The 22,863-nt window shown below is 40.4% G+C and overlaps 1 long non-coding RNA gene and 1 other non-coding gene across 2 annotated transcripts; both read left to right on the forward strand.

Annotated features, from left to right (window-relative positions):
- The first annotated feature begins 2,545 nt into the window (after positions 1-2,545).
- On the forward strand, positions 2,546-2,617 carry TRNAY-GUA (transfer RNA tyrosine (anticodon GUA)). Its single transcript has one exon. It is a non-coding gene; the product is annotated as a tRNA-Tyr (tRNA).
- Positions 2,618-9,264: 6,647 nt separating this feature from the next.
- On the forward strand, positions 9,265-21,357 carry LOC114109434 (uncharacterized). Its single transcript, XR_009597420.1, has 3 exons — positions 9,265-9,401; positions 20,687-20,814; positions 21,224-21,357. It is a non-coding gene; the product is annotated as an uncharacterized LOC114109434 (long non-coding RNA).
- Positions 21,358-22,863: the final 1,506 nt, after the last annotated feature.

Consider the following 22,863-nt stretch of genomic DNA (forward strand, 5'->3'; position numbering starts at 1 on the left):
AACAAGATACATTGATTACCTCAGCTTCCATAGGGCAGGAGTCAGGGTGTGGCTTAGGTAGATCCCCTGCTTAGGTCCGTGGTGAGAATCAAGGTGTCACACAATGCTTGGGTCTTATTTGTGACCTGAGCTCATTCATGTTGTTGTTGGAACTCAGTTTCTTATTGCTCAATAACTGAGGTCCCCTCTTTCATTAGCTGTTGGCAGGATACCAGTCTCAGCTCCTACAGGTTGCCCACAGTTCTTGCCATGTGGCTTTCATCCAGTTAACCCTGTTGCTTTCTTTCAGTCTAGCAGTAGCTGATCTCTCTAATTTCTATCTCTGACCTTTAAATGCTCTTTCAAGAGCTCGCCTGGTTAGTTCAAGCTACCCAGGTCAATCTCCTGGGTGATTAAGATCTTAGTTACAGGAATTACATCCCATCAAATCACAGGTTCCACTGTATTAAAGTGGCAGAGGTTATGCCAGGGAGTAATACGACTGGCATGGATCATGTGGCTGCCTTGGCATTCTCCTACCACACCCTTCTCTAAGGGTAGCTACTCTCTGATAGATGTACAACACAGGAGTTTTGCCTATTTTTGATCTTTATAAAAACGGAATCATACAGTATGCCTCTTGTGTCTTGTTTCCTTGATCCAACACTATGGTTGTGAAATACACTCAAGAGGAGCTAAAAACCCTCTTGATGAAAGTGAAAAAGGAGAGTGAAAAAGTTGGCTTAAAGCTCAACATTCAGAAAACGAAGATCATGGCATCCAGTCCCATCACTTCATGGGAAATAGATGGGGAAACAGTGGAAACAGTGTCAGACTTTATTTTTCTGGGCTCCAAAATCACTGCAGATGGTGACTGCAGCCATGAAATTAAAAGATGCTTACTCCTTGGAAGGAAAGTTATGACCAACCTAGATAGCATATTCAAAAGCAGAGACATTACTTTGCCGACTAAGGTCCGTCTAGTCAAGGCTATGGTTTTTCCAGTGGTCATGTATGGATGTGAGAGTTGGACTGTGAAGAAGGCTGAGCGCCGAAGAATTGATGCTTTTGAACTGTGGTGTTGGAGAAGAACTCTTGAGAGTCCCTTGGACTGCAAGGAGATCCAACCAGTCTATTCTGAAGGAGATCAACCCTGGGATTTCTTTGGAAGGAATGATGCTAAAGCTGAAGCTCCAGTACTTTGGCCACCTCATGCGAAGAGTTGACTCATTGGAAAAGACTCTGATGCCGGGAGGGATTGGGGGCAGGAGGAGAAGAGGACGACCGAGGATGAGATGGCTGGATGGCATCACGGACTCGATGGACGTGAGTCTGAGTGAACTCCGGGAGTTGGTGATGGACAGGGAGGCCTGGCGTGCTGCGATTCATGGGGTCACAAAGATTCGGACACGACTGAGCGACTGAACTGGACTGACCTGAACTTCTATATGTAATTGTAGATGGTTCATTTGCATTGCTGCAAGTGTGAATATAACACAATTTACTTACCCATTTAAAACTTGATGGGTATTTGGGTACTTCTTCTTTGGGGGCTATTACTAACATTACTCCTATGCATATTTTAGAAAATATCTTTTGGTACGCACTTGTACACATTTGTGTTGGGTATATATATACTAAGGAGTGGAATTGCTGGGTCATAGGGTATGCATGTGTTCAGTTTGGGAGAGAGTGCTAGTTTTCCAAAGTGGCTTTACCAAGCTGTATACCCACCAACAGTATACCCACGAACAATGTTAGAATGTTCCATAAGCCTGTTTTGAAGGATGTAAAATATGATCATGATAAAGAACACAGGACAGGATCTGGGATATATTAATAGTAATGACTAAATAATAGTATTCCCAATGGAAACTAATTAATGCCAGGTGTTATCTTCTGTTACACTAGTTTTTGAGATATGTGTGTCCTGCTTATTGATATACCTCTAGTGCCAAGCCAAAATGTATTAAATAGCCTAAGGAATATATCTGTGTAGAGTAGTTTCCTGATCAGAAACAACTTCTTTAGATTTGTATTTACTTTCCTTTTCCTTCGTCCCTGCACCAAGGCACACAATAAGAAGATACTGAATCTCCTTTGGTCAGATCTGAAAGTTGTACAGGACTCACTGAGAAGGTAGTTTCTTCAAACTACAAGCCAGCCAGCAAAATTAAAATTAAGGACCACGGTGATTTTTCATACAGCATCTATCTCTAGAACAAAACTACTCAGATTATGTCTTGCAGGACAAGATTTAAAGAAAGATAGTTCAGTTGGTGGGATCACCAAACCAAAAGAAATATTTTGTTTTAAAACCTAGCCTGGGGACTTCCCTAGTGGTCCAGTGGTTAAGAATCCACCTTGCAATGCAGAGGACATGGGTTCCATCCCCCACCTGAGAGCTAAGGTCCTACATGCCAAGAGGGAACTAAGCCACAACTAGAGAAAGCCTGTGGGCCCCAATGAAGAGCCCATACATGGAAACAAAGACTTAGGGCAGCCAAAAAGAGGAAAACATAGTTTAGGGAAAGACTTTGTCTCACTTTGCATGGGATTAAGGGCTTCCCTGGTGGCTCAGATGGTAAAGCATCTGCCTGTAATGCGGGAGACCCAGGTTCGATCCCTGGGTTGGGAGGATCCCCGGGAGAAGCAAATGGCAACCCACTCCAGTATTCTTGCTTGGAGAATTCCGTGGATTGAGGAGCCTGGTAGGCTACAGTTCACGGGGGCCGCAAAGAGTCGGACACAAATGAGTGATTTCACTTCGCTTTGCTTGCATGGGATTAAGACTTGAAACAGGACACTTAGCAGTAAAGAAATGCTAATCTTCTGTACTGGGTTATCTTTTTATCCAAGGGCTCAAGCATACCGGCTCCTCCTAATTGTTTGTCCTTACTCCACTCTTAATAGTCTTCTAAGACTGCAATTGCATGCCTTCGAAGGCCAAGTCAAGTCAAAGGGAGTAGTATCAATAATAACCAGCTCTGGAACACCAGTCTTTCAGCAAATTAAAGTTATTGGCTAGACCAAAAGCTCTTCAGAAATTGGTCTGACTTTAATTAGTGGTCACTTCGCTCCTCTAAACTTCTAATTCCTCATTTGTAAAATAGGGCAAATAAAGGCATCAACTTTAAATCACTGGTTCAAGAAAGATTTCCTTTCTATTATATGCTAGATTCTGCTTCAGGCAATGAATAAGTTTATCAAATGCTATTCATAAATCAGCTATTGTTTAATAATAATAGTAATAATCATTAAATAATTATTTGCAAATCAACTATCAACTTGGTGAAAATGTATCTGAAAAATATGGAGTCTTATGTGCTGTGTGCTTAGTTGCTTTAGCCATGCCCAGCTCTTTGTGACCCCACAGACTCTAGCCCACTGGCTCCTCTGCCCATGGGATTCTCCAGGCAAGAATATTGGAGTGGGTTGCCATTCTCTTCTCCAGGAGATCTTCCTAACCCAGGGATCAAACCTGCGTCTTCTGGGTCTCCTGTATTGGCAGGATGGTTCTTTACCACCAGCGCCACCTGGGAAGCCCATGGAGTCTTGGGCTGGCTTAATTATTATCAACAATTATTTGCATACCAACTCTTCACTGGGTGGGAAAGTATCTGAAACATCTAGAGTCTTAGGCTGGCTTCCTAAACCACCTAACCCCAAACTTACACCCACCCACATAAATAAATCATATGCCCATTGATGACCACAGTTAAATCCAACTCCTCAAGCCTGTATCCTCCAATTATTGTGAACCAGGAATGACAACTAAGTTTATTAGCAGCCTAAGAGCTTCATAATTAAAAAAGGGAAATTTGCCACATTTCAAAATTATAGAAAAATGTGGGGATTATCTGCCCCACATTTCCCCTCCCATTGGCTAAGAACATTAGGGGGCAGATCATGAGATGGGTCTGAAGGCAGACAGATTCTCATTCTCCTCTATTTTCTTAACTTCCCCACCTTCAGTCCCCTCCTGAGTCCCATCCCCACCTCCTAGAACAGTACAAGAAACTATCAGTGAGAAAAGTTTCCAGAGTGCCTTTTTCTTTCCTCTTAGAGAAGTGTTCAAATTTGCTTATGGCCTTATTCATAAGATTAAAGAGCAAATACTAAATTAACACTGAAAGGGGAACAAAACCACAGGAAGAGAATGGTACTAAACAGACTATTCATCTCTGGAGGGACTTCCCTGGTGGTCCAGGGGTTGGGAGTCCCCACTTCCACTGCAGGGGGGCATGGGTTCTATCCTAGTTAGGGAACTAGGATCCCAAATGCAGTGGGAAGTGGCCAAAAAGTAAAAATTGAAATTGAAGAAAAAAAAAATCCATAATAAATAACAACAAAAAATAATCTCTGGAGCCAAAATTCTTAGGTTCATATCCTGGCCACTTCATTTTAAAGCTGCCAGATAAAATACACGGCAGCCAGTTAAATTTAATTTTTAGATAAACACCAAATGCCCACTTAGCAAAAATACAGAGATATTTGTATTTACACAGTGGCTCTAGTGGTAAAGAACTCGCCTGCCAATACAGGAAATACAAGAGATGTGGGTTCAAATCTGGCCCAGGAAGATCCCCTGGAGGAAGGCATGGCAACCCACTCTGGTATTCTTGTCTGGAGCAATCTCATGGACAGAGGAGCCTGGAAGGCTACAGTCCATAGTGTTGTAAAGAGTTGGATAGGACTGAAGGTGACTTGGCACCCCCACACATACTAAAAAATTATTTGTTGTTTGTCTGAAATTCAAATTGAACCAGATGTCCTGTATTTTTATTTGCTAAACCTGGTCATTCTACTCTGTTTACTGTTTTTATGACCTGAGGCAGGTTCCATAAATTCTCTATGCTTCAGTTTTCTCATCTGTAAAGTGGATGAGAGATGGGTGTAGTAAAAGCACATTCTTCACAGAACAGTTGCAGAAGTTATTTTCCTTGTTCAATAAATTTGTGTTTTTCTTCCAGAAACACAGGTAGGGCAGTACTTTCTTGAACTCCTCAAGTTAGGTGAGGCCTACAATCTGCTTTAGCCAATGAGAGGTGAGCAGAAGGAAGGCATTACTTCGAGCAGAGTCTTAAGTACTGCTGCACAATCTGCCACCCTCTGTTTCCTTGTCAGAGGGGCCTGCAATTTTCCAGGTGCAGCCAAGGTAGACAGAGGATGATGTGGAGAGGAGCCTCCCACTTACACCCACAAGGACCCAGAAAAACTTAAGTGTGAAGGAGAAATAAACATATAGTTTTTATTTTATGGAAGTATAGTTGGGAAAGGTCAGTTTTTGTTCCAGGCCCAAAGAAGGACAATGCCAAAAAATGTTCAGACTACCACACAATTTTACTCATTTCACATGCTAGCAAGGTAATGCTCAAAGTGCTTCAAGCTAGGCTTCAACAGTATGTGAACAGAAGACTTCCACATGTACAAGCTGGATTTAGAAAAGGCAGAGAAACCAGAGATCAAATTGTCAACATCCGTTGGATCATAGAAAAGCCAAGAGAACTCCAGAAAAAATTCTACTTCTGCTTCATTGACTACACTAAAGCTTTGACTGTGTGGATTATAACTAATTGTGGAAAATTCTTCAAGAGATGGGAATACCAGATCACCTTATCTGCCTCCTGAGAAATCTGTGTACAGGTCAAGAAGCAACCATTAGAATCGGACATGGAACAACGGATTTTTTCCAAATTGGGAAAGGAGTATGTCAAGGTTGGATATCGTCAGCTTGCTTATTTAACTTATGTGCAGAGTACGTCATGCGAAATGCTAGACTGGCTGGAGCACAAACTGGAATCAAGATTGCTGGGAGAAATATCAATAACCTCAGATAGGCAGATGATACCACCCTTATAGGAGAAAGCAAAGAGGAACTAAAGAGCCTCTTGAAGAAGGTGAAAGAGGAGAGTGAAAAAAACTGGGTAAAACTCAACATTTAGAAAACTAAGATCATGGCATCTGGTCCCATTACTTCATGGCAAATAGATGGGAAAAAAATGAAAGTAGTGACAGACTTTATTGGGCTCCAAAATCACTGCAGACATTGACTGCAGCCATGAAATTAAAAGACACTTACTCCTTGAAAGGAAAGTTGTGACCAACCTGGATAGCATATTAAAAAGCAGAGACATTACTTTGTCAACAAAGGTCCATCTACTCAAGGCTATGGTTTTCCCAGTAGTCATGTATGGATGTGAGAGTTGGACTATAAAGAAAGCTAAGCACTGAAGAATTGATGCTGTGGTATTGGGGAAGACTCTTGAGAGTCCCTTGGACTGCAAGGAGATCCAACCAGTCCATTCTGAAGGAGATCAACCCTGGGTGTTCATTGGAAGGACTGATGTTGAAGCTGAAACTCCAATACTTTGGCCACCTGATCCAAGGAGCTGACTCATTTGAAGAGACCCTGATGCTGGGAAAGATTGAGGGCAGGAGGAGAAGGGGACGACAGAGGATGAGATGGTTGGATGGTATCACTGACTCAATGGACATGAATTTGGATAGACTCCAGGAGCTGGTGATGGACAGGGAGGCCTGGCGTACTGTGGTTCATGGGGTTGCAAAGAGTCCGACACGACTGAGTGACTGAAATGAACTGAACTCATGTAAGTAATTATTAGCTTTAAAAAAAGTGCGCAATACTCTTTCAGTACTGAACAGGGATTGAGATAGGCCTTGATTGCTGTCCCAATTTTGGTAATAAACATGTATTGTCCAATTTTCTGTCTCCAGGCCAAAGAAATCTGATCTACCCCTTCCCCACAGTGTTTGGTAATAAACTCTGTAAAGTCAGCAGCATTGAGCTCAGGAAGTTTCTTTAATCATTAGACAGAATTTTCATGTCGAAAGCACTCCTGATATAGGTCCACTCAAATTGCAGCATCGGTTCTAACTGAACGGCGGACTGGATCGCAGATGACCCGGGCTAAATCTGCGGAAGTGAACCATGTGCACAGTAATTCAGAGAGGGCAGAGCCGCAGGATCCAGGGGAGAAATCATGGGCAGTTAATGAGAATCAGATGCAGTGTAATTCTGACCGCAGCGCTCGTCCTGATCTCTGGGCACAGAGAATTACATCCATAAACAGACCAGACTTGATTTTATACAGCACTTTCATCCCCCAAAGAATTCCAAAAGCGTTCCAAAAGAATGCTCTGGTTGCTGGTAGCTCAGTGATGGGGAAGACAAACAGGGAAATTGTTGTGTTCACAGCCCAGGCTCTGAACCTTCATTAAAATCTCTGTCCTCCAGAATAGGCTAGCTTGAGAGACCAGGAACCCTTTCCTGTTATGAAAAACATACTCCCTCTGTCCCTTTCAAATATAAACGTGCTCATAAAGGAAATCCAAGCATGCATTCAAGAGGCTTTCAAACTCTAAGAACCACAGTACAAGTACATAGTTCATGTCAGATTCAATGATTCACTGTATTGATTTCTATGTATACTTGGATATATACATATTTTTAAATATACAACTTAAATGAAATTTCACTAAATACTGCTTATTCTTCTCTTCTAACGTGATGTATTCTGATGTCATCTATTCTATTTCATTTATAAAAAGCTGACCACTCTCCATAAGTTAATACTGTTATTGTTTAGTCGCTAAGTTGTGTCCAACTCTTTGTAAACCCATGTAGTGTAGCCCTCCAGTCTTCTCTGTCCATGGGATTTCCCAGGCAAGAAAACTGGAGTGGGTTACTAGTTCCTTCTCCGGGGGGATCTTCCTGACCTAGGGATCAAACCCGCGTGTCCAGCAGATGGATTCTTTACCCACTTAGCCTCCTGGAAAGCCCAAGTTGATATTACAATCCACATATACGCAGGATCTTACATTTTGAAATTTGTTTCACTAAAAGATAGTGAGAGTGGAGGACTCTAACGTCACGGCACTTCAGTTACACCACAACAGACAACCCTGGGACAGCAGTAACTTCACCTTTTTAGGTCACAAACTTTCTGGGATTCTTTCTGGTTTAACTTGCCAAAATTTTTATGTATGGCACTTATGTAGAATGTGAAAGTTGCTCAGTTGTGTCCGACCTTTTGCAACCCCATGGACTTACAGTCCATGGAATTCCCTAGGCCAGAATACTGAAGTGGGTAGCCTTCCCCTTCTCCAGGGGATCTTCCCAACCCAGAGATCGAACCCAGGTCTCCCACATTACAGGCGGTATTTTTACCAGCTGAGCCACAAGAGAAGCTGAACCTAAATTCACATGCTGAGACTTTTCCCCAAATTCCTTTGTTGATTCAGAGTTGGGGTGGAAGGTATGGAGGAAGTCCACTTTCTTTTAGTACTAAACAGTTTTGGGTGACTCCTAAATCAGAACGGTGAGGTTTTTTTTTGTTGTTGTTTTTCTATTGCAGGTAACAAAATCCTCCCTCTATCCAAAAACATACAAAGGAAATTACTGGTTCAAATAGTAGACTAGTCTAGAAGCTATAGATTTTAGCACAGATGGACACTATCTTCCCTCATCTCTGGGTTCCACTTCTCTCAGCTATTATTTTGTCCTGTTATAGATAGGATTGCTCCTTGAAACTAGAGAAGATATTTATCAGCACCTCTAGACTTAAATTCTTCCAGCCTAACAATCCAAAGGAAAGAGGGCACCTCTTTCCTGACTGTTTAAGCAAAAGTTCTAGACTTCTCATCAGCCCAGCTTGGGAGGTCACATGCCCATTCTTGAACCCAATATTGTGACCAGGTATATGGATTGTTCCAAATGGTCACGACTGGACCACGTGTTTACCCCCAGGGCATAGTGATGGTCTCAGAACAAGCAAACTAGGTGAACTTGAGAATCTCACAAAGGAAAATGAATGGGCCATATCCAGAAGTCAGAGACACGAATTTCAAGTAGATGATGAAAAAAAAAGGTTGTTACTGACCTCTGTCCAGATATAACTCCAGTCTCTGCTTCCTATTCAGTCTTAAAGTACAGAGACAAAGCTGGCATTCTATCACTCCACTTGAAGAGTACTTTTCTCATCAAGAGAAATCCTGACATTTTCTCTCTCCAATCACTTTGAGAAGTTAGAAGCTGTGGCAAGGGATTCTCTTAGCTTTCAAATGGAAAAACTTAATGTGCCATGAACTTCTGGTCATAAACTAAGAAGTAAAAACTCTCTTTGGGCCTTTTAGAAATCAGCTCTCCAACTTTATGTCCATGGTTTGTAATGTCGTAATTACCTCCCTGGTTGTACAGCAGCTGCCTTTGCAAACAAAGTTGAAACCTGCAGGTCACCTTGGATTAACCAATGTATTGTGTCCACAACTGCCAGGGCCCTGAATATGTGCTCTGTCTTGAACAGAAAAGCGCTTGAAGAGGGAAAACACACAGGCACACAAAACAACTTTGGCTAAATCTGACAAACAGGAAGAAAGCATACTGGAGAAAGATGGCTTGGGTATGATTATTTTCCTGCATTTTGCTAAACACCATTTATCTTCTGGGAAGCAGTACAAACAGAGCTGTGGCTTTCAGACTGTGCAAATATTATTGCTATGCATGTGAAGAGATTAACTCACGGAAACATGGAAAAACACAGACTCTAAGGAGTAGTATAGATTCTTTCTTTTGACTTGTGCCTTTCTCTTGTCAGATTATCATGGCCAGCATTTTGGTTTTTCGTTTGCTTGCTTTTTTGGGGGTGTTTGTTCCTTGCTTTAGTTTGGGGTTTTTCTTTCTTCTTCTTTTTTTTTTCAAATGATTTCTCACAGAATAGTTCAAATCAAACTGAGAAAATGCACCCTTACTGTGATGTAGGCTCATTTATCACCTTCAAGAAATTGACAGCTTTTCTTCGATAACACTCTTTTGCCTTGGGTTTAAGATGCAAAATACAATAGTTATTACTTTATAGGTATCCCATCAGGAATAAAGAAACTGGCGTTTTACCCACTGCCTAGAACATTGTCCCTTCCTTTTTCCTCGGCTCTTTCTTTTTTCATTTTCATATCTTTGCTTAAATGTCAGGACTTAGTTTCTTAAAAATTAAACATACTCCAAAGTAAACAAAAGTACCACAACAACTGAGCAATTCTATTTCTAGGCATGTGCCCAAGAGAAGTGAAAACATCGGCACAAAACCTTGTGTATGATTGTTCATAGCGACATTATTCTTAAGATCCCCAAACTGGGAAATATCCAAAGATTTGTCAACTGGCAAATGGATAAAATGGATAAACAAAATGTGATATATCCACAGATCAAAATATTATTTAGCTGCAAAAAGTACTGGTGTATGCTACAACACTGATTAACCTAAAAACCTTTATGCTAAATGAAAGCAGTCAATACAAAAGATCACATATTGTGGGATCTCCCCTTGTATGAAATGTCCAGAAAAAAGCAAATCTGTAGGAAGTACTCAAAAGGTTGCTTGTGACTAGTGACAGAAATAAAAATTAACTGTACATGGGAATGAGGGACTTTATGGGGGTGATGAGAATGTTCTAAATTATAAATATAAATTATATTTTGATGACAGTTATACAACTCAGTCAATTGAATGAAAATCACTGAATGGTACAACAAAAAAATTTTAATAATAATAAAGCCAGGCCTTTTTTAGCCTGAGATTAAATAAAATTCCCTTGCTGTACCTTCCCTTGGCTCCTGCTTTAGATAGCCTCATTCCGTTTGAAAGTACCTGGATTTGGTCTCAGATACACATGGATTCTATTCTCAACTGTGCTATTTACTGGCTTGATCTTGCCCTCCTTAAGAGCTCAGGGTGCAGGTCTGTTTGTATTGAATTATTTGTCATAGCATCAGAATGTTTTTGTGTTTGTGTCCTTTTACCTAACTAGACCATGCACTTGGGGCCTGTTCTTCTGTCTCTCTTGTACTATGCCCGGTGACACAGATGACATCTCTGGGCAGAGCAGTGTGGTGGGTAAAACCTCTGCAACCAGGGTGCTTGCATATAATGACCCACTCTCTAGCTGTGTGACCGTGGCCAAGGTATTTAACCGCACTGATTCACCATTCTTAAATGTTTTGTGTGTGTGTGTGTGTGTGTGTGTGTGAGTTATTAAGGTCTTCTGAAAATTAAATGAGATGATACAAATTACATGAGGTGAAGCATGCTGATATATATACAGTGATCAGAACAGTGCCTGAGGGCCCATCAGAAGCGCTACATGCTAGGTATAATCTGTATACTCCATATCTGGACAGATACAAATAACACACATCTGCTTGGCTTTTCACTTCCCAGGAGTGTTTGGATCCACTCTCGAAATGCATCACCACCAACCAGCCTTAGTAACACTCTTCAACAGAAAATGCTCACCTAGACCTCTGAACAGCCTGGGGGTTTATGGTTCTCCTTTAATCCTCTGCCTCAGTTTCTCATCAAAGTAGGTTGTCTTTTAGTAAAAACTTAACAAATGTTTTTGTACTTGAATTTTGTACTAGCAAATTCCATTAATTCGAAGAATTGTGCACTTAGCATAGTTATTGAATGCTCACTGAGTACCGGAATTCTAGGAGGTAGAGACTAAAATACTTGTCCTTGAGAAGTTTGAGATCAGCATTAGAGATTCCCAAACTCCCTGGGTATCAGTGACCTCAAGAAACAGTAGGTGATAAGGTGTGGCAGGAGGAAGGAAGGATTAAAAATCACTCCTCTACCCCATTACCTCCAGAAAGTTACATCTAACTAAAACAACTTTTTTAAGTAATGTAATATCTGCAGAAAACCACCTTTAGAAAACTTTGCTATTTTCATTGATCTGTAACATGCAATCAATGTAAACATAACATGTTTGCTATGCAAACACAGTCTCAGGTAAGTCCTCTATGATATTGTTCCTTAAAACGAACTTCTGACATACTCCTATGTTGAAATTTTGGAATTGTCATGAAAGTATTAAGTTTTGTTTGCTCATTTACTTATTTAAACCAGTATTCTGGTGGATTTAAAAAATACAGATCCACTGGACTTTCTGACTCAGAATCTCTAGAGGTAGAACCCAGGCATCTGTTCTGTTAACTGTCCCCCAGGGTCCAGTTAACAGATCTGTGTTGGGGAACCACTGCTCACAGGTGGCAGAAAGGGAAGATGGGTTACACTAAAGACAGGGAGACCAGTGAGGAGGTGAGAAATGAGGAAAAGGTGAGCAAGGCAAGAAGGATGTGGGGGGCTTAGCCCCTCAAGATGTGCATGTCCTCATCCCTCACCTGACATGGCAAAAAGGACTTTGTAGATGTGATTAGAGACCTTGAGAGAGGGAGGTTATCTGGGTGAGCTCTTAGTGTTATCACAGTATCCTTGTAAGAGGGAAGGAGAGGGAGATTCAGCTGTAGAAGAAGAAGAAGTCTTTGGCAGGGAGAGGAAAACTGTTGTTCTTGGAGGAAGCAGCCATTAGGCTTGAACAACGCTGGTGTTAATCCACATACAATTTACACTTGGGCCTCCATGTCTGTGATTCTTCTGCAGCCATAGATTCAACCAACAGAGGACCATGTACTGCTATATTATTTACCATTGAGAAATATCCCCATATAAGTAGAAACATGTGGTTCAAACCTGTGTTGTTCAAGGGTCAACTGTACAGAAATATATAGGAATGAAACCATTAAGAGCTGGCAATTGTTAGATTATGCAAAGTTTAAAAACAGAGTGAGAAGGAAGAATCAAAAATGAGTCAAGATTTCTAATTGTTGATGGATGAATTGATTCCTGACCCCCCTCAAAAACAAACAAACAAAAACCCAAAAAACAAAAAAGGAGGTTATAAAAAAAAATAGAAAGATTTGTTTGGGCTTTTACTCAGGGAAGGTACAGGTGAAGATGGCCAACAGATAGTTGGATATACAGGTTTAAGATTTGGGTTCTATCATCTGCAAAAGGGAAAGCTGAAATATAATCCATGTCTGCTGATTGCGGGGACTAAAGGAGACAGTGTATGTCGAAGTCTGGTGTGTGAAGGTACTCAACACATCAGAGGAAATACCTCCACCACAGCATAGTTCCATGATCTGGGGTCTGTTTCCAGGCAAAGGAGGCTATGAGACTTTGTCCCTTATCCCACCCTCACCCCATTAGTCTATTTGGCAGAATGCAAAATGCTAACTGGAGTGGTCATTAAAATAGTCACGAACATCAGCTAAGGTTTAAGTGCCTGGTGAAAGGTGCCTCTGTTGACCCCAGAGGAAGATGCAGGCTAATGCAGCCAGCCAATATTTCTTAACTGAGTAAAGCTTCATTAATTGGGACACAGAATGGCTCAACTCTTAACAGAGTTTATGTTTTCCCCCTTTTTAAAGAAAAGGGAAGCAAAATGAAGAGTTTAACAAGATTTCCAGAGGGAATATTTAAACACCTTACAAAAGCAAACTGCTTTTAATCACCTTCGAACACTTGAGAAGCACCATTGGCCGTCCAGCTGATTTCTGAATGGCAAATCATTTCTAATTTTTTATTAAGCAAGTGCTCGAGGGAAGATGAAGGAATAATTTTATAACCTGGTTCTATTTCTTGGAAATAATGAAGCTGTTTCCTTTAAAATACGTCACCATTCTGACCTCCACTCATTCTAACTGGCTTTCTTCTAACAAGGAGTAGGGGCGTCCCTGGTGGCTCAAATGGTAAACAATCTGCAGACTAGGAGATGTGGGCTCGATCCCTGGATTGGGAAGATTCTCTGGAGAAGATTTAGTGAAAGCTTTGGTTTTTCCAGTAGTCATGTACAGATGTGAGAGTTGGACCATAAAGAAGGCTGGGAGTGAAGAATTAATGCTTTCGAGCTTTGGTGTTGGAGAAGACTCTTGAGAGTCCCTTGGACTGCAAGGAGATCAAACCAATCAATCCTAAAGGAAATCAACCCTGAATATTCATTGAAAAGACTGATGCTGAAGCTGAACTTCCAATACTTTGGCCACCTGATGCGAAGAGCTGTCTCATTTGAAAAGACCCTGATGCTGGGAAAGAGTGAAGGCAGGAGGAGGGATGACAGAGGATGAGATGGTTGGATGGCATCATTGATTCAGTGGACATGAGTTTGTGCATACTCCGGGAGATGTTGAAGGAAAGGGAGGCCTGGCATGCTGTAGTCCATGGGGTCACAAAGAGTCGAACACGACTGAGTGACTGAACAACAAAAACAAGAAGTGAGATAAATGAGGGTTTCATAGATCTTCTCCAGAGCTCTTTCTCCACCACCTGTCTTAGCCATGTATTTTGGGGTTTCTGGACTCAATTCCAGTGTATGAGTGTGTGTATAGGGGTGGGGCTCCTTCCCATATCAGCAAGCAAGTCTCAGGACACCAGGTGGCGTCCTATGATTCAACTCAGTTCTGTCACTGCACACCCAGGGATAGCGTCAGGTTTCAGAGTCAGGGTTCAGTCCCACAGGAGTGCCCACATCTGCTCCCTGCTGTCCCACTTCAGTTATCTCCTGTGCTTGTGACCACCCGGCTAGAGACTGGAGGTTCTGATGATTCTCTCTAATTCATGATGCCAAATGCAAGTCCAGGTTATCACCTGTGCATCTGACCAACCAGCTATAGACTGAAGGTTCCCACAGCCTCCTTCCTTAATTTGCTAGAGCAGCTCGCAGAACTCAGAAACATTTATTTACTAGGTTACTGGTTTATTGTAAAAGGATTTAACTCAGGAATAGTGAGATGGAAGTCAATAGCCAAAAACCAAAAAAATTCAATTAAAAAAGAGGTTCGGTTTAGTTCAGTTGCTCAGTCATGTCCAACTCTTTGCGACCCCATGAACTGCAGCACTCCAGGCCTCCCTGTCCATCACCAACTCCTGGAGTTCACCCAAACTCATGTCCATTGAGTCGGTGATGCCATCCAGCCATCTCATCCTCTGTTGTCCCCTTCTCCTCCTGACCTCAATCTTTCCCAGCATCAGGGTCTTTTCCAACGAGTCAGCTCTTCGCATCAGATGGCCAAAGTATTGGAGTTTCAGCTTTAGCATCAGTCGTTCCAGTGAACACCGAGGACTGATCTCCTTTAGAATGGACTGATTGAATCTCCTTGCAGTTCAAGGGACTCTCAAGAGTCTTCTCCAACACCACAGTTCAAAAGCATCAATTCTTCAGCGCTCAGCTTTCTTTACAGTCCAACTCTCACATCCATATATGACTACTGGAAAAACCATAGCCTTGACTAGACAGACCTTTGTTGACAAAGTAATGTCTCTGCTTTTTAATATGCTGTCTAGGTTGGTCATAACTTTCCTTCCAAGGAGTAAGCATCTTTTAATTTCAGATATGCTGAATAGATATTTTTCCAAAGAAGACTTACAGATAGCCAACAGGTGTACTCAAAGACATTCCATGTCACTAATCATAAGGGAAATGCAAATCAAAACCACAATGAGATGTCCCCTCACACCTGTAAGTAGGCCTATTATCAAAAGACAAAAAATAACAAGTGTTGGCAAGGATGTGGAGAAGTATTGGAGAGAATGTAAATTAGTATAGCCACTATGGAAGATAGTGGGCTTCCCGGGTAGCCTAGCTGCTAAAGAATCCATCTGTAATGCAGGAGACCTCAGTTCGATTTCTGGATCAGGAAGATCCGCTGGATTGTGGGCTTCCTTGGTAGCTCAGATGGTAAAGAATCAGCCTGCAATGCAGGAGACCTGGTTTCGATCCCTGGGCTGGGAAGATCCCCTGGAGAAGGGAATGGCTATCCACTCCAGTATTCTGGCCTGGATCATTTAATGGACAGAGGAGCCTGGCAGGCTACAGTCCATGGGCTTGCAAAGAGTCAGACACGACTGAGTGACTTTCACACACATGGAAAACAATATGGGGGTTCCTCAAAAAATTAAAAATGCAACCATAATGTGATCCAGAAATTCTACTTCTGGATATTTATCTAAAGACCTCAGAAACACTAATTTGAAAAAAAAATGAGCCCCCATGTTTTTACACATACAGACACACACACATCCAATGGAATATTATTCAGCCATAAAAGAGAATTAAATCTGGCCATTTGCAACAACGTAAATGGACTTTGAGGGTATTATGCTAAGTGAATACCATATGATCTTACTTAAATGGGGACTCTAAAAACAAAAAACCAAGATGATAGATATAGAGAAGAGCTGATTGGTGGTTGCCAGATGTGGCAGGTGAAGAATGGGAGGAACAAGCAGATGAATGGATAAGAAAGCTGTGGTACATATACACAATGGAGTATTACTCAGCCGTTAAAAAGAATACATTTGAATCAGTTCTGATGAGATGGATGAAACTGGAGCCGATTATACAGAGTGAAGTAAGCCAGAAAGAAAAACACCAATACAGTATACTAACACATATATATGGAATTTAGAAAGATGGCAGTGACGACCCTGTATGCAAGACAGCAAAAAAGACACAGACGTGTATAACGGACTTTTGGACTCAGAGGGAGAGGGAAAGGGTGGGATGATTTGGGAGAATGGCATTGAAACATGTATACTATCATGTAAGAATTGAATCGCCAGTCTATGTCCGACGCAGGATACAGCATGCTTGGGGCTGGTGCACGGTGATGACCCAGATAAATGTTATGGGGAGGGAGGTGGGAGGGGGGTTCATATTTGGGAACGCATGTACACCCATGGTGGATTCATGTCAATGCATGGCAAAACCAATAAAAATTAAAAATAAAAAAAGCTACAACACAGAAAAAATAAAATAAAATAAAGACACATACACACACACACACACAAGAATGGGAGGAACAGGTTAAAAGAAAGAAAAGATTAATTAAAAAAAATTTTTTTTCGTCCCAGCTCCCATCATCTTCTACCGGGACTCCTGCAACAGTTCTTCCTCTAGCTTGTTGAATCTACTCAATAGTCTTCTAATTTCCCCAGTGACAAGTGCCAGTGAGATCTACCCAAAACAAAGTGTAGTCTCTGGAGTCAGACTGAATGGGATCATTAACCCTGGGACTTTTGCTCATGCATGGTGTTTCCTAGCCTCATTGTCTTCATCTACAAAACTGATAGCAGTCACTGCCTCTGAGGTTTCAGGTGAGGATTAGGTGAAGGTGAAGGGCTTTCCTTGGCACCTCCAAATAACAACTGCTAAGTAAATCTAGGTTCCATGACTGTGACCACTTGGCCTGTCCACCAGCCAACCAGTTTGGACAATCTCACCATAGTTATTACAAAGTAGCACGTGTTTATTCTGCAATAGTCATATATCAGTTTATGTAAGCCAAGTGCAAAAGGAGGTTTATGCCTTGTTTTTTTTTCCCATAATTTTTGAGAAGCATAATTAGGAGAATATGCATATAACTTAAATGAAACCAATCATGCTTATGAACGGTCTAAGTCATGGATATAAAACGAGCATTTAAAATATGAGTAGATGGATCGGTTCATTATTCTTTCTTTAAAGTGAATACAATACCTTTCATACGCCTAACAGACTCTTCCCACAACTTATCCCCTGTAGCTCCCAGTAAAACATCAAAACATCTTTAAAGAAATTAAAAAAACAACTCTGAGTGAGCCATTAAATATTCAGAAGGACACTTAATCTATGAAGAAAGAATGCAATCCTTAGCTGACTGGAGATAAACAAAGAAAAATTAGAAAATAATGCTACTCTGAAATCTTCATTGTAATTCTCTCTAGACACAAATAACGTGTTTTCTATCAGGTGATTCCTTTTATCTCAGGAGCTGTTCTAATTGCTTAAAATTTGCTCCGAGTTGGGTAATTCAAAGTGTCTCACCATCATATTTTGTTAGAAAAGCTCATTATCTTAATGTGAAGGAAGCTTTCTCTAAAATGATGAAAAGAATATATTTAAATGAAATGCCATTTTATTCTTTTTAAAGGACTTAGGGCTGCAGTTTGTACTTTAAGAGGCTCTAAAGACTGAAGACATTACAATGGCTACTCTCTACACCCCACCTCGTATTTCAAAATAAAAACAGCTCTAAAATAAGTGGGGGAAAAGGCCAAAGTTCTACTTTTCCCGCAAGGACTACATTGTTGATTTCCTTCAAATAGCATATACTTAAATTCTTCAAATTTTTTCTTGGTGAAGTTACCTGATCGGCTTAATTTGCCTAGTACAGACTCAGCATAGTAGGGACCCACAGGACTCAAAGTGTTTGGGCACAGAGTAGTCTAGCAAAGGTGAGACTTGAAGACCTGGATCCAAATCCCATCTGAGCCACTTACTACCTGTGTGAACCTGGGCTAATTCCTTCTCTCTGAGCATTAATCATTTGGTCTATGGTTGAAGCATGGTTGTGTTGGGATAAGAACGAGTAAACAGATGCACAGTCCCCTAAATCTGCCCTCTCAATTTGCTAACTAAATAATAGTATAAAGCGCTTTGCAATTAACCCATCACTTGTACGTAAACAGTGCCTCAGCAAAGCACTATTGATTTCCTTAAGTAAACTAAATGGGCACCCTTACAGTGTTTATTTATTTTAAAAATCTGTTTAGCATGTTCAGACAGCAGAGAATATTTCAAAAACTCCACAGGTTTCAGTTGATCAGAATTTGAGTTAATGAGTTTTTGGTAGGTAGCCTAACATGTGGAGAGAAGGAATGAAAAAAGAAGAGAAGAAAATTGTGTACAATTGCCGTTAAAGATAACAGAACACAATCTTTCCAGTGGATTTTAAGCATCTGGGGAGTAAACAAAATATTCTTTTGTAGGAATATGCTTGATACCTGCTGAGAAACCCATTTTCCTGAGAAGGTGAAGGCTTTCAATACCTGCTCAATTACTTTGTGCCTTGTCACTTGTTAGGTGACTGAAATTTTAAAGAAAAAGATGGTACTAGTTAACACCTCATTGCTGCAGGAGTCATTCATTCAACAAGCAAACTTTTTATTGAGTCTATTCAATATCAACCCATGATCTTAGATAATTAGGATGAAATTACCAACAAGACTCATATATGACCCTCGTCACATGGAACATACATGTTTGGAGAGTGGAAGAAAGCTACCCTTGAGAACATTTATTTTCTAGTAACCATGTGCCAGGCACTCCTTTAGCACATTACATGTGAATGCATTTTTATGAATTTCACTGATAGGACTGAATTAGAAGCTATGCAATTCCTGTCTCTTCTTGCAGTTACCACCAAAAGTTGTTCAGCAGGAATAAATTAATGGTTAGGATTAATACACACACATTACTTTACATAAATATATCTATTATCTGTATATGTACACATAATAGATAACCAAAGAAGATCTACTGTATAGCACAGAGAACTATACTTACTATTTAGTGATAACCTATAAGGGAAAAGAATTTGAAAAAGTATATATATATGTAAAACTGAATCACATATATTTATATATATAACACAGTATGCATGCATGAATGCTGAGTTGCTTCAGTCATGTCCAGCTCTTTGCAACCCCATGGATTGTAGCCTGCCAGCCTCCTCTGTTCATGGGAATTCTCCAGGCAGTAATACTGGAGTAGGCTGCCATTTCCGCCTCCAGGATATATATATATTATATATATGTAATATATATAATATATAACATGTATGTATATGTTATATATATAACTGAATTACAGTGTTGTACATATGAAACTAACACAGAATTCTAAATCAACTATACTTCAATTTTTTAAAACTTTGTTAGCGGAAAAATTAAAACCACCATCATTAAACCTATTTCTCCAAAAATTTTTTCTATGTAATTATATTTAAAAAGGGACCTACGTTCTTCAAAAATGTCACTGCTGTGGAAAAAAAAAACAACAAAACCTGAAGAACTGATCAAAATTAAAGGAGACATAGTAACAAAATGTAATAAGCAATCTTGGTCTGAATCCTGTACTGTTGGTCTGAATCCTGTACTGTAGAAGAAAAATACAATAAAGATCCTTATTGGATCAGTCAACAAGATTGGAATGCGAACAGTAGATTGAATAGAAATATTGATTAACGTTTAAGTACCTGAAGTGGGTAACTGTAGTGCAGTTATGTAACAGAATGTTCTTATTCTTAGGAAGACACAGTAAAGAACCTAAGGATAAGGTGGTATAATGAATGTAACATAACTGCAGATGGTTTGGGGAAAATATTCTATATATGACAAATGACAAAGGAAACAGGGCAAGACATTAACAATTGGTGAATCTAGGTGAAGGGCATTATGGAGTGTTTTTATACAATCTTCGTAATTTTTTTTCTTGATGCTTGTCATTCCTTGCAAATAGAAGTTTAAAAATACTGTAAATCTAAAACATAGGCTCCCTAATAGCAAAAGGTAGGGATGAAAATTCCAAGTACATACTCTCTGCAGCTGGGGATCATTAAGAATGATGTCCTGTTGTGACCAGATATTAAAAGTCTGATCTACCATGGTGAATTTCTATGGATCTGGGCAATAAAATGGAACATTCTCCCAGCCTAGGATTTTATTATCATTCCTCTGAGGATGTATTCTTGGTCAGATATTCTTTATTTTGGCTCCAGATCACCTACAACTTCAGGATGTGTTTTGAAGTCAATTAATCTCTAAGGCCTTCCAAATATTGAAAATGTCATTAAAATATGAAGTAGAACTGAGCAGATTTTTGTGTTAAAATTCTCCCAATCTATTCCCATTTCCACTCATCACTGTGTGTGTGTGAGTGCGCGCGCGAGCACACACACACACACACACACACACACACACACACACACTCCATCATGTCCTACTCTTTGTGTCTCTTTGGACTATAGCCTGCCAGGCTCCTCTGTCCATGGAATTTCCAGACAAGAATACGGGAGCTGGTTGCCATTTCCTTCTTCAGGGGATCTTCCCAACCCAGGGATTGAACCTGCATCTCTTGTGTCTCCTGCACTGGCAGGTGGGTTCTTGACCAGCTGTGCCACAAGGGAAGCCCTGAGCCACCAGGGAAGCCCACTGCGGAAGTTTTACTGAAATCTGAAATCCCTAAGTAGCTTAGTCTCTTGATAGCTCAAATATAACTTTTTTTGCCCTGATTTAAAGTTTTCTTTAACAATGTGATTTATGTGCTAACTTAGACATTTCTCAGGAGATGAGGGATTCAAAGAGCAGCCATGACTTGGGACTCTGGGAAGGAATAATTTTATGGAGGCTCAGTTATAATGGGGAAAATAATTCTTACCTCAGAGGGGATGATGTAAGAGATAATTGTCATTTGCAAAATGCCTCAAGGTCTTGAGATAAAAGGGGTCATTTTGGTGTATCAGGCCGTCATTTTTATTATGTGCTTTCTTATTTTTCTTTTACAGATTATGGAGCAAAATCATTTTAAATGAATTCAAAGTGGTTGCCTTACTTCACCGATTAAACCATCTACTTGCCCTTGGCCACAGGCAGAGTTCTTATCAATGGAATGAAGAAGAATAAAGTAATTCCTAGCTTTGTTGCTTCTCCTTTTATTTTCACTGGCTTTCTAAATGAGCTACTTTATTTTCAATATATTATTCCGCTTTAATTATTTCCATATTATTATTTTAGTTTAAATTATACAAATGACGCTTGCCTTAGCACATTAATGGTAAGTGTACAGCCAGGGAAATTCAATTTCACTGTCTTGGTCTAATTGGGCTGCATAGACTGTGACTTCTAAACAACAGAAATGTGTTTCTCGCAGTCTTGGAGACTGGAAGTCTGAGACAAGGATGCTAGTATGGATGGGTTCTGATGAGGGTCCACTTCTGGCTTGTAGATTGCCCTCTTCTCCTAGTACCTTCGGATGGAGGAAAATGGACAAAGGAGTACTCTAACCTCCTTTTATAAGGGCACTAATCGGTGGCTCAGACAGTAAAGGGTCTGCCCACAATGCAGGAGACCTGGGTTTGATCCTTGGGTTGGGAAGATCCCCTGGAGAAGACAACAGCTACCCATCCCAGTATTCTTGCCTGGAGAATTCCATGGACAGAGGAGCCTGGCAGGCTACAGTCCATGGAGACACAAAGAGTCAGACAGGACTGAGCGATTTTCACTTTACTTCAAACCCATTTACCAAAGCTTCATCACATGACTTAATGACTTCCACCTCTGAATTCCATCACATTAGGAGTTAGGATTAGGGGTGGGGAACACAAACATTGAGTCCATAACATCCACCAATATTTACTGAACACCTGGCATGTGTTAGGCACTGAGAGAAAACTGGTGGACCCACTTGCAGAGTTTATGAAGCTTCGAGTTTAGTGGTGCAGAAGCACAGGGAATAATCATAAAATAAATAGTCCATTTTAAAGTTTGACGAAAGACATAACCAGAGGCTTGATACTACTAGGATAGAGCCTGGTATAAACTTCTAATAGATCTTCCTAGTTCTGTTTGTAATAAATGTGATTGAAGATGTCCTCAGACGTAAGACATTTTAATAACACACTAATTTGTCAGAAACAGTGTATCTAGGTCAAAGGAAGAGCTCAGTCTCAATTGTTAGTGATGATTTTGGTTTTCTCTGAGTTTTAATATCTTTGAGGATATGATGGAACATTGCAACTGTAGAAAAAATTGCAGACACTGAGCCAAAACTGGTTCTTATATAATTGACTGTAAACATCAAGAGGAAATTAAACTTTTTTAAAAAGAAAAATATGAAATAAACAACATTGCAGTAATGAACTTAGGGACAAAATATTTATGAGTCATTGCAATTCCCTAGTGGAACATCTAGTTATCATTTATTGAATGCTTTCTCTTTGTACAGAGTAAGGACTCAATAAATAATACCTATTACTGCGTTCTATTTTGGAGGCTCATATTGTGGTAAGGACTCACTCAGATTAGCTCAAATAATGTGGAGACATCAAAAGGACCTGAAAATACAGGCAATCAGGAATTTCAGCTCTGGTGTAAATGATCTCACAGGGACCCAGAAAATGAAATGTTCTATCTAGCCTAACAGTAA

Source organism: Ovis aries, chromosome 19 (genome assembly GCF_016772045.2).
Source record: "Ovis aries strain OAR_USU_Benz2616 breed Rambouillet chromosome 19, ARS-UI_Ramb_v3.0, whole genome shotgun sequence".
Lineage (NCBI taxonomy): Eukaryota > Metazoa > Chordata > Mammalia > Artiodactyla > Bovidae > Ovis > Ovis aries.